At 44.2% G+C, this 12496-nt stretch overlaps 1 pseudogene; it reads right to left on the bottom strand.

Moving 5' to 3' along the window:
• Positions 1-2205: 2205 nt before the first annotated feature.
• LOC144125882 (uncharacterized) overlaps positions 2206-12496 on the bottom strand; it is a 56538-nt pseudogene continuing 46247 nt past the window's right edge.

The following is a 12496-nucleotide window of genomic DNA, read 5'->3' as shown; positions in this document are numbered from 1 at the left end:
CTGGGATTCTGGTGCTGCCCCTAATAAATGGAGTTGTCATCTATTGTGATTGTTTTGAATTTGTAAACAGGACAAGCCACTCTACCCGGGCTGAAGGATCACAAAAGCTGAGAACATCTTGCTCATCCTAGGCCCCAGCCTTAGCCATGATGGCTCAAGAAAGGCAATTGAAAGTTTTCTGGACTTGATCTGCTGCCACCTTAAAGAGGGTACAACGCTGCCTACCTCGAAGTGCATATCTGTTAGGCACTTCACGAATGCAGACGTTATGTGGGCAAGACTCTGTCTTGAGGTGTATAGAGTATGCAGTAAGCTGTTCAGCACAAACTGTCATGATTAGTCCTTGCATTTGGTTAAGGCTGGAAGCACAGGTTAAAGTAAGAGCCTGCCAACTGCCTCAATTTGCAAAGGTATTGTACCGGGAAGTGGGTCAGCCAAATATTTGTGCACATTAAATAAAAAAATATATTCTTGAATCTACATAAGGGGACCAAGCATGCAGTAGAGAGGTCGCATATGTACCAGTGAGGTAGTGCAGTACAGAATATAGGTATGTAGGGAGAGCAGCTGTCAAGTCCAAGCATTAGTGCCCATTTTGACCATGTGAAATTAATTAGCGTTGGTTATAACTGTTCTCCGGAAATAGGTTGCCATCTCACAAAGGCAAGTGAAGGTCACTAATAGGCTCTCTTATTGTTTTTCAGGGGATATAATTCTGGTGATATTGACCTGAACAAATTGTTCTGCAAGAATTTTCTGCTGTAAACTCAGCAGTTTCTTCTTTCTGCCTATGTATTGTGTTTACTCTTCGTCAAACACTATGCTCGTGGAGTTCTCAATTTTGACCACGGCGTACAATGACACCTTACTTCATGTGTATGTCATACGTTGTGTGTAAATTATATCATTGAGGCACATTACTATCAGTGAACAAGTATAATTAGCTGAATGATGTTTTAAAGGGAGCGTAAGTAGTCATGAATTATGATGCTGTACTTGTTCAGTTTTATTTGGTTTTTCTTTTGTATGCACTGGCTTTATTGAACATCATATACATTTTTACACAAGCAAACAACTCTAAATATGGCTGTGGAGGACCTTTGAATGTAGCCAAGAAAACTATAGTGGTACCTACTGCATTCTTTTTCAAGTTAGCTACAGCTACCTACAGCTGCCTGCAGCTACCTACAGCTTTAGCTACCTACAGCTGACCGAGTGGAGCTTGGTCACGTGACCAACCACGTGACGAACCACGTGATCAGATATGGCGCCGCGCCGCCGGCAGCTGCTCCGCACCACGTGACCAACCACGTGACAGCATGGCGGCGCTGCCATCACCACAGCACCGCCACACTGAAGGCTGGAAATGCTACTGTAATGTAGCTATCGCTACAAAAAAAGCATACTGTGCACTCACATCATCAGAAGCAGGAAGTGGAAGGGCAGTTGCAGCAGCAAGTTCGTTGCAGCCCGAAGCCGGTTCAAAATGCGTTCATGTGGCGAAGTCTTGGGAAGGTCCGGTGGGAACCTGTACTCGCATCGCTTTGGCGTGCAACCTGCAGAAAGCACGCAGAAATTCAAGAAATTTGAGATCCGAAAAGGTACAGCAGGCTTCCTTTAAGATGAACTTCAAGGGACCAAAAAATTTGTTCGTCTGATCAGAAGTGCTGCACATATAATGTCAAATATACCAGTGGTTCCTGTTCACTACACTGGAAACAAGGTTTCATACGAAATAAAAAAAAAACTGAAAAGAAATGATGGCCAATTTAACACAGTTAGGCCAAATGTGAATTAGATGCGCTAAGCATTTGAGTTTGGTTCGAGGCTTGATTTTTAAGGTCAAGCAGGCTTCAGAAAAAAAATGGCAAAATCAGACTTAAGCTATCATGCAATAGCATTAATGGGTTAATGCCCACATTGGCAGAATCGGTCATCCTCGAGTTTAGTATCGTAGACCACTGGAAGACCCCATAACACTCCTGACGCAGTGGTGTAGTGGTTAAGCGATGCACCACTGCCTTGCGATAACAGATGCTGCCACCAGTGGGACTGTCGAGACAGAGGTTGCTCTTCCCGAGCAACCTCAAGGTCATGGAGACAGGCTTTGGACGGACAAACATTGGCGAAATTGGAGATGGGGGGTTTTGGAAACGCAATCACGAAAGCTACTAGTAAGTTGTACAAAATTAATCCCAAATGAATTTAGACACTGCAAGCCACGGCTGTGGGCTCTGAATGCATCAGCTCAACCATGGGGACGTATTCCTGCAGATCGTGGATGAAGAAATCGGAGACTGCGGATGAGCATGTTGCCATGCTGGTCGCAACACTGGCACGCAGCGCCTCTAGACCGTCCTGCACTTTGGCAGTCTGCACAGTGCCACCCTGGCATGACAGCGACATCTGGCTGCAGTTCTCGCCAACCTTTGTCTCAACCTTGTCGGCCAACGCCTTGGCGTTCTCTGCCTGGCACCGAGTGCCCCTAAAGCCCTCGGAAACTGCTTGCGACGTGCTCTAAATGCAGGCAGTCATCCGATTCTCTGCTTCTCCCTTTTGCTCTACAAGAGCCTAGAACAAATGTCGGAAATCAGGAAAGTTATGTTGGGATATTTCAGTTCCAAGCTGCTCGGCTAGACTGCTTTTGTGGAGCAGCTTACTGAAAGGCCACGTTTCTACGCCCCCATACTGAAACTGGCAGAACTCACCTTAGAAAGGCAACCAGCCTCAGTGGTGGCAATCTCCTCTACAGCCCTGTGGATGTTGGAAAGGCTCTGGGAAGACTCGTATGCCTTCATTAAGAAAAACAAACTGATTGATTCATATTCAAGACAAGCGCAATGTATGCCTGAAGTTGTTGATGGATTTTTAATGGTGCAAGGGCAACTTTTGCCAATGAGCGCCATGTCACAAGGTGTTTTCGCCTCGTCAATGTCAGGTAAAAAGCCCAGTATACAAGCATTTTGCCCCAAAGAAGCTGAGCGCCAGGAAAGGAGAATACTTGTACCAACTGGAAACCGGTGAGTAGCTAACGGCACTGGGAATCGAACCGCACACCTCCCACATACGAAGCGGATCCTTAAACCACTAGTTCACCGCTGTGGTACTCTGGACACTCAGGACAAATTAAACGAAGTCCGCATCAACATATTGCCTTGTTCCAATGACAAAGATGCTACTGTCACTTAAAACAAAGCTTCTATAAGCTACAGTTAGATAAAAGTCAAGAAAAAAAGCAGCTTTCTCCCATCAAAGGTCCCCCTTCCAGCCAATGGTGTTTGCATATTCTCATAAACCGGCTTGAGTGGAAGTGCGGGATGTGGCAAATAGAAGGAAGTACTCCTTTCCCTGCATTTTCAGACCACTCCCAGCATTGTCATACAACTCAGGCTAGCAGGATAATTAGAATCGGCTAATGCTATTCGCTGGAAGGGGTCCTTTGATATGGAAAAGCCATCTTTTCTTGCCTTGCATCCGAATATATATTGCCGCGAATATTTGCAGTATTTGTTCGTTTTTCAAGTCTGCCGCCTCACCATTTTATCGCTTTGTTTGCGACGCAAGACGTGACCAGATTTAACTCGATTAATCGCAGCCAGGCAGAGCTGATTCTACGTTTTTCCGGAATGTTGTAGTAACTTTGCACGCTTTATCTCGAAAGTTCGCTATCAGCTTTAAATTGAGCACGGCCGACAACGACGGGCATCCTGTTCGACGACCGCCGAGCACGCTTGCCTCTTCGCTGCCCCCGAGTGATTCAGTCCATTTAGGGTGCATGTCAGCTCAAAAAACAGTTTTCTTTGAGAAGACATTTTGTCCGTCTTCATTGCTGCTTCGATTGCCGTCACCACTACGTTACAATATACATAACAAGAAAGTGCACAAATGTCTTTCTTGACGTCATGCAATACCCTTATCCAAACAGCCAGTGGTGATCATCTTTTTCACAGATCTCGGAGGGTAGTCTACATTTCCATTCATTTCTAAACGGCGATCACGGAGTGTTTTTAGGACTTGACCTCACGAGTTTGAATCGAATGGTGGAGAAAAAACAAAAACTTTAGCTTTATAAATTTTTTCAGCAATAAATATATCTTTTTTGCTTAAAAACATCAACGCACGAGAAATAGAGATAGTATTGATTTTTAATTGAAAAGAAAAATTGTGGACTGCCCCTTACAACAGCAGCAAATATTCATTTCTCTCTTCCATAGTGGCTGTCCTCACACTGGGGGTGAGGGGTTAATCTGTGACCTTTTTTGAGGTCTGCAAAGCTTTCACTCTTCATTAGAGCTACCTCCTCTGTTTGGCTAAACTAGAAAGGTCAAGTGGAGCTGCATTTGTGCATTGCACTCAATGACAACAATCGGGTGGAGCATTTTCAGCTGCTTGCAAGAGCAGTTTTTATTTTATTTACTTGGTTTATTTATCTCCATATACTGTAAGCCCTGCTTGGGGCCAGGCAGGAGTGGGTACAATACACAAATTTAAAAAAAAAGAAGAGAAACATGAATCACTTGGAAAACGCACATTACAGGTTCCAGAACAATATGGTAAATGTCCAGCGAAACCTCGTAGTGGCCTAGATTCACATGAATGAACTTCAAAAATGACTTGGCACCACTTTTATTGCACAGTTCTGTTATGTGTACTGACAGAAAAAGTCACGAACGGTTCTGTTACCTAACTGTCTAACAGGTGCGTACAGATACAAAGAAGCGAGCTCACTCACTTTTGCCAAACAATCACTTGCTGCCTTGGAGAAGCTTTGCTGAATGGTTGTTGCACTGGAAACAAAGCCCTTTGAGGACACTGTCAGCTGATCTGTCATGCTGAAAAACCAAAAAACGAACAAGCTCTAAACATGGCTCAAAACTTCATTGAAAGCCTAATGCCGCAAAGTTCAATGCCGTTTGAACGGTACTAAATGGATGAAGGCTCAAAGAGATGAGAGCGCAAAAATGGCAACACAGACGAGTAAGCAAACAGGACGAGCGCTGCACTTTCAACAGGATATATTCAAGCAAGAGCATTATACAGCCCTTGCCCTTACCCATGCTCTTAATCGCAGTGGACAATCACCCCTCACAGATGTGCACCAAGAAACAGCATTTCACTGTGGCGAAGAACAACCGACGTGTCACTGATGCAATAATCACCTCGATTCTTGATATAGAAGGCTTCGATGAGCTCACGTTCTATCTTATCTACGCACCAACAATACACACCAATAAACCCAGTTGGAAGTACTTCTTTGACAATAATACTACTGGATTTTAAATGAATTTGCCAAAGCTTATTTTCCCACAAAATACATGCTAATGCTGTCCCCATTGCTTTAGTAGAAACGGTTTCTTAAGCTGAGATCATCCTCTGAATTGACTATAACATATCTGATGAAAGAAAGCACTGTTTTTAGGGATATTTAATTTGTTCATTATATTGATTGTAATGGTGCAAAAGCATCTCAGGCTATGATGTGCCAAACACAGGGCACATTTCATTAGTGTGCTGACATAAGAACTTTGGGACCTTTTTAACTTGAATTGTGAAAAAATACTCCTCTCTGGAAATAGTTGACATTATAGCAGAACAGGGGTTCACAATATTTATAGCCTCAAGGAAACCCAGCAATTTTCAAAACGTGCTCAGAAACCCTGCATATCTCGACTGCCGTCCGTTCCTGGCTAACATGCATACAAAAAAAAGAGCGTACATAAACAAGACTCCTCAAAAAGTGCCCATATTAAACCAATAATGACTGACTGTTCAGTAAAACAGCCAGCGATGAGCAATTATAGTATGATTAGTCCCAAAATAATGTGGGTAAAAGGAAAGGTGGGGGTTCAAGAATGCATGAATATAGGTGCTCAGGGAGACCAAGAAAGTGCCCCTAGGAATGAAAATTTTCATGGATTCTATTTTGAGAACCCCTGCAGTAGCAAAATATTGGCTGATAGCATTTTGAATTAAGAGTACAACTTTATGTGGAGAATAAAATTTCAAAGTACTTTCTAAGTAAGGGATAAAACCTGGACTTGCGCCACCGGCCCAGACAAAACTGGCATGAGCAGCCTTATCGCACTAAATATGGCTTCCTCCGCTTGCATGTCAGAGGTACATAAAATAAAGCCCTAGCACCTAAGCTGTGGTAAAAATTGCCAATGCAAAATTGGCGGTTGCAACCATCCAGAAAATATGAGAGGTCCAGTAGAATATTCTGACATCTGTGGTTAAAATGTAGCCACTTGAATGAAGCTTCACTGGAAGGGTATGCCTTGGTCAAACCATGACTATTGGAAGGCTTGTTAAGAAGACATAATGTGTGCACACACACACGCGCACGCACGCACGCACGCGCACACACACACACACGCACACACACACACACACACACACACACACACACACACACACACACACACACACACACACACACACACACACACACACACACACACACACACACACACACACACACACACACACACACACACACACACACACACACACACACACACACACACACACACACACACACACACACACACACCCACGCACGCACGCACGCACGCACGCACGCACGCACGCACGCACGCACACACACACACACACACACACACACACACACACACACACACACACACACACACACACACACACACACACACACACACACACACACACACACACACACACACACACACACACACACACACACACACCAAAGCGAACAGGACAGTTACATGTGTTTCAATGCAAATGGTCCAGCATTAGCAGAGCCGAAGTATCGAGACGTAGCTGTTGGTAACTCCAGCGAGGTTATCAGCTTTTGGGGTAGAAGTCATGACAGTGCACATTGTTCTTGAACCACAACTGATTGCAAACCGAGCAGCCACCGTCTTGACCGCTGCGCTAGCCTGCTGGTTCAGTCGCCTTGCTTTTGTCTCAGCGGTTTGAGCTGCAGGGTCTGGGCGCCTAAGTGCATTCGTTTGAATTGCTGAGAGTTGAATTGCGGGGCCTTTGGATCTAAGTCGCTTTGCTTTTGCCTCAGCGGCCCAAACCAGAGTTCTCGCTGATGTCACTTTGTTTCTGGCTCTATGGCACGTAAGGTAGATTGTTTTCATAGGCCAATTGCTTCCTTCTCCAATCCCTAGCTCACGAAAGCGTTCTCCCAAGCCTTGGACGACCAGTTTTTAAAGCACTAGTGTTATTTTGTGCTCTGACACAATGACACTCTGATTGGTGTGCATGGAATGACATCATGCGTGACAGCATTCCGTGCAGACCAATGAGTGCGTTGTGCAGTGAGTTGTGCAGTGAAAGACATCGTGAGTTTGAAGCAACCAGTCGGGAAAACTTTAAATCCAATTCTCCCCAAGATAAAGGAATCTTTCCAGTTGCTTATGGTGTGAAATGATAATTCAAGGTTCCAGTTTATTCAAGCTGATGTTTTGCTCCCGTTAACATCAAGTGCATGCAAAAAGAAGGCCCATGTTAACTGGAACAAAGTGAAGCAGTTGACTTGGTATGTGCATAGATAAAAACAAATTCATTGTACATTGTGCTAAAAGCAGCATATGCAGCAGCTACAGGCACAACTACCAGCTAGCTTTCCTCTTCTTCCAACACAAAGTCCCAGTGCTTTATGCCCTACGCCTGATGTCATTAAACCCCACATGTATAGCATGCGACTATCTCCGCAAACAGACCCTCTCCCGAGATCAACACAGTTTCACACACACCAAAATATTGCTCCAGCATTCAGAGCACTGGCCCGCAGTTTCGATTTGCAGAGGTCTCTTCGCCCTCTCTTTGCATACATTTCCAGCAGTCGTAACGTGTAGTTATAAGTCAGCTTGACTGGTACATGTGAATGTAATTTCAGTCATACCTTGGCCGCCGAGTATTTCTGCCGAGCTTTTAACGACAAGAACTGCACAAAGTTTTCGCAATTCTGCAAGAAAATGGTCACCTCCTGGAAGAAAAGAAAAAAAGGAAACAATAAGGAGAATGAACCCATGCGAAAACTAATCTGCCACAACACATGCTGAACACAAAAAATGAAAAGATATGTCCTTTAAGAATGATATAATGCAAAGAACTCAAACTGCTTGCAATACCTGCAATTTGGTGCACTCAGGTGCACACCTCCCACAAACAAGTACGGTGGTTTTACAGCCATTCATAAAGAGACAAGCGCTGTAAAAAGTAAGCATCAATAAATCTGCGAGAGGATTAGTTAAGCTAGCATGCCCGTAGCAACGGCAGCAAAGACTAACAGCAGGAGAAATGAAAAGATGGTTTAAAGACTGCAACAGTGCAGTTATTCGTTGGTGAACACACTGGAATTCTGCACAAGAAATGAAATCCTGGAATCTTCGGTATGAAATATTGCAGGTCACACTTCGCATAGTAGCAGCCAGACACTTGTGAACCAATAACTGTCACTCGTTACAGAGCCTAGCATCTATAATTAAGGCCCCTAGTTTTCCACGGTTCCGCGAAAAATCGCAAATTTGAACAATGTTTGCAGATTTGTGTATTATCCACCACATTTTCATTTTTAGTTGATATTTCAGTTTCTGGAAATTAGTAGGAATGATAACATCATTAGTGTGTGATTAGTTTAATCCTTTGCTACAAAATTTCACCTTTCAACAGAATCCAAATTTTTGATGCCTTGACATGCTTGTCCCCGCATCCACTCAAGCAAGCTAACCATTAAAGCGCTGCAGCAATGGCAGAAACGCAGTCACCTGCTTACATGGAAGAGTAATGATAGTGGCTCCTTTTTGAAATCGATATCACAGAAGTTGCATAAAAATAATGCGTGTCGTCCTGCTTGAGAAAGCACCCCGTGTATATTTGACCAAACTATGGTGAATAGAGTGCAAATTTTTTCGCTGTTCCTTGAGATAGACAGCGAGCTTTCGTACGAACTGTGAGTGAAAGTAAACTTCTTGATGACCTTGGGTCATCGAAGCGAAGCACGAGACAAACATTGGCGAGAGGGAGTTTCTATGGACGTCGATAGCTGGCAGCGCAGGCCACTTAGAAAGAAAAGGCAAGGAAAGGGCCACGAGCAGGAAAAAAGAAAAGGAAGAATGGGCACAGAACTGTGCAGCCAAAAGCACAAAGCAGGTAGGCAAGAACAGGTGGCACGGCTGCCGCTGCTGCGGGAATTAAAAGATGCGCATGTGAATGCGTGAGAGGCTTCCCACGGAATATTGCACATTATTTGTTAAAAATTCAGATTATGAAATTCTCCACCGCAGATAATTACAGGCCTTAACTATGACCTTGATGTGAGCAGCCACTGCACAGGGTACAGAGAACATGCCAACTACAGTAAGTGGTAGCAAAGGCACAGCTCTAGTCAGTAAGGCAGAGGTCTTCAGCAAACATGTTACCTGATTTGCCTGAAAGTTTTTCTACATTTCCACACTGCACAACTTTCCACTGGCCTACCTTCACTGAGAAGTATAGAAATTCAACATAAATCAAATAATGAGAAATCAGATTAATAACATTACTTATGCAAAACAAGTGAAGTGCTTAGGGCCCATCAATAGGCTCGAAAGATTCATTTTCAAGCCATAGCTTCATTCACTGCAAGCTATGAAAGAAGTTTGAAGGGGACAACAAGCAAGTCCATAGGAGATAGACCAGAATAGATTGCTACCAATAGTTTGTTCGGGGGAAATGTCTAGGAAGTCATGAGCTGAACTTGTTAGACAAAGAGAAATAGCATAAAATAATGCAGTGCGCACCAACCTTTTCAGCTTTTATGCTCTTGTGCTCCAGTGCAGCTGACATTGTGCTGTCCTCTCTGTTGCGGGCATCCAACTGCCCGTGCAGCTTCGCGTTTTCCTCCAGATTGGAGACTACAAGAAGTTCCTGCCGGTGGTGGTGTACAGAGATTTCCTCCGAAAAGAGACGGCACTGAAACACCGAAGTTTATTTAAACAATACAATGGATTCTCGGTATCGGTAATTCGAACTCAATTTTATTTGAGTACCCTTATCTGAATTGAAACTTCAGCAGAGATAACATCCAGTGCATTAAAAAAATACCCTTCAATTCACGCTATACAAAATTCAAATAAATTTTCCGGTTCCTTCGGGCGCGAACTATGATTGCAAAATATAATCGCTGATACGTAGTTTTAATCCACTACAACACTAAGACAACCTACTTCAAGATTTGAGTGACAAAAAATGACAGGTAAGAAATTTACAACCTTCATCCATAAAGTTTCGTGACAGAGTTATTTTTTTCTCTAGAAATGATTTCCCAAAGCAAACACTGGTGCGCATGCGTAGCACCATCTTTTCGGGCTAACCTGAGCTATTTATGTTTATTGTTGTGGCAGCCGCTAGATGGCACTACATATAGGAAAATACGTTGTCGTTAGTTGTCTGCGCATTCTATTGTGAGTGAATGTGGAAATAAGGACGTCCACCTCGAACAGCATGTAAACATAAAATTCTGTGTGAAGCTTGTCAAGACAGCCACATAGATGTATGAGCTCCTTCACGACGCTTCAGGCAACGAGACATTTTCGCGGGCGCGAGTGTTCAAGTGGCCCAAGAGGTTCGTTTCGCGGAGAACGTCTGTGGTAGACGACACAAGGCAGGAGCACCCTTCAACCTCGCGGAATGAAAACAACGTGGCTCGGATCAGGGAAATCGTACAGCAAGACCGCAAAATTACAGGCCGCATGCTATCAGATGCTCTCGACATTAGTAAGACAACATGCCACCAAATTGTGCGTGACAACTTGGAAAAACGAAAGCTGAATTCCAGACTTGTGCCGCACTCCCTCACACAGGACCAGAAGGACAAGCGGGCATCAGTGAGCGGTGATTTGCTCTGCGAGGCAGAGAAGGATGCTGCATTCGTCAACAGCATCAGTGCTGAAGACTAAACAAGGTATTTTTAATACGATCCTCAAACCTAGAGGTAGAGCGCCGAATTGCAATCCACAAGCTCTCCGGCGTCGAGAAAGGTGCGGCGACAGAAGACCAAAACAAACACTGTGTTGATAGTTTTTTTTCGATGCCAGAGGTGTACACCACGAGTTCGTCCCACAAGGGCAGACGATGAATCAGGAGTTTTATATCTGCGTGGTCCAACACATGCGTGATGCACTGCGACACCGTCGCCTGACTTATGGCCACCTGGACAATGGATCCTTCTTCACGATAGCCCAAGGCCTCACACTATTCTCAGCGCGACAGAATTTGTCACCAAGCACAGCATTACCCACCCCCTCCCATCCATTTCCCCATCCGCCATACTGTCCAGACCTTTCCCCATGCGATTTTTTCCTGTTTCCTCATGTGAAGAGAGCCCTAAAAGGTCACTGGACGGAGAGCATGGAAGCCATTCAAGCCGTCGCCAAGACAAAAGAGCTGGCAGCCCTGCCAAAAGAAGAGTTTTCCAACTGTTTCCAAGACCTTAAGAAGCATTGGAAGCTCTGTATAGACTGCAAGGGCGACCATTTCGAAGGGGTGCTGCACAAATGATTTCAATGTTAAACACATTTTTAATAGACTCGGTCTCGGAACATTACGGACAAAGGTTGTATACTAGTTTTTTTTTTCGTGGCTCGCACGGCCTAAACAACTAAACGTCACTGCCATTGTTAGGCTGATGAAACCGAAACGAAAACAACAAGAACAAAAATTCAATTGTAAATTATTTAGCAGTCGTAGGCGAAAACCACAGAGTAATCTATGTATATTAACATAATAATAGGATTTGATAATAGGCCGGCCGATTGGTAACAAGGCGACGAACGGTAGATTCTAAAGACATGCAAACCCAAGGATGTAGATCAGCCTCTATCTCGACACGTGTGCGGCTCGTGTTTGGCAAGCGAGAAAGAATGGGCAGTGGCTCGAAAATGCGTGTGAAAACTTCGCGGGGCTGCAGTTGGTTCGCACACATGCATATAAAATGTACACCATAGAATTGCACACTGAGACGTTTGTTTTCACAAGCCAATTTGCTGCTACCTTCTGGACATATGGAACTAAAGCTGCGTGACAGTCATGTTCATTATAAGCGGGCTTCAACGGACCTTAACATTTTGAAATGGCTGTCCCCTTAGCTGGCGCACGGCGCCGCCGAATTCGAATGCAGCGAGTTTGGAGTAGTTTGGAGTGCTTGACGTGTTTTGTGCAAGGGTGGGGTAACTGGTCTCAAGACATTTCTGCTGCAACACCTCCTACCTGAATAGCGACTGAAACCTTTGGTTTTCCATTCCATCTTCACTTAAGTTTCTTACTTGCTGCTCACACAGCCTAGAGGTGTTTACGATAGCACAACTCACATCAAGAGAACCTAGTTACATTGCCATGCATGGTAAAGAACAAGACAGTATATCCCCTTCATATACTAAACCTATGGTAGTAGGCCTCTATTGATGCACGTTAACCAAGACACTGAATTGCTATAGAAAACAGATCCAAGCTTCAATAAATACGG

This window comes from Amblyomma americanum, chromosome 1 (genome assembly GCF_052857255.1).
Source record: "Amblyomma americanum isolate KBUSLIRL-KWMA chromosome 1, ASM5285725v1, whole genome shotgun sequence".
NCBI lineage: Eukaryota > Metazoa > Arthropoda > Arachnida > Ixodida > Ixodidae > Amblyomma > Amblyomma americanum.
This window is presented reverse-complemented; position numbering and strand designations above follow the sequence as displayed.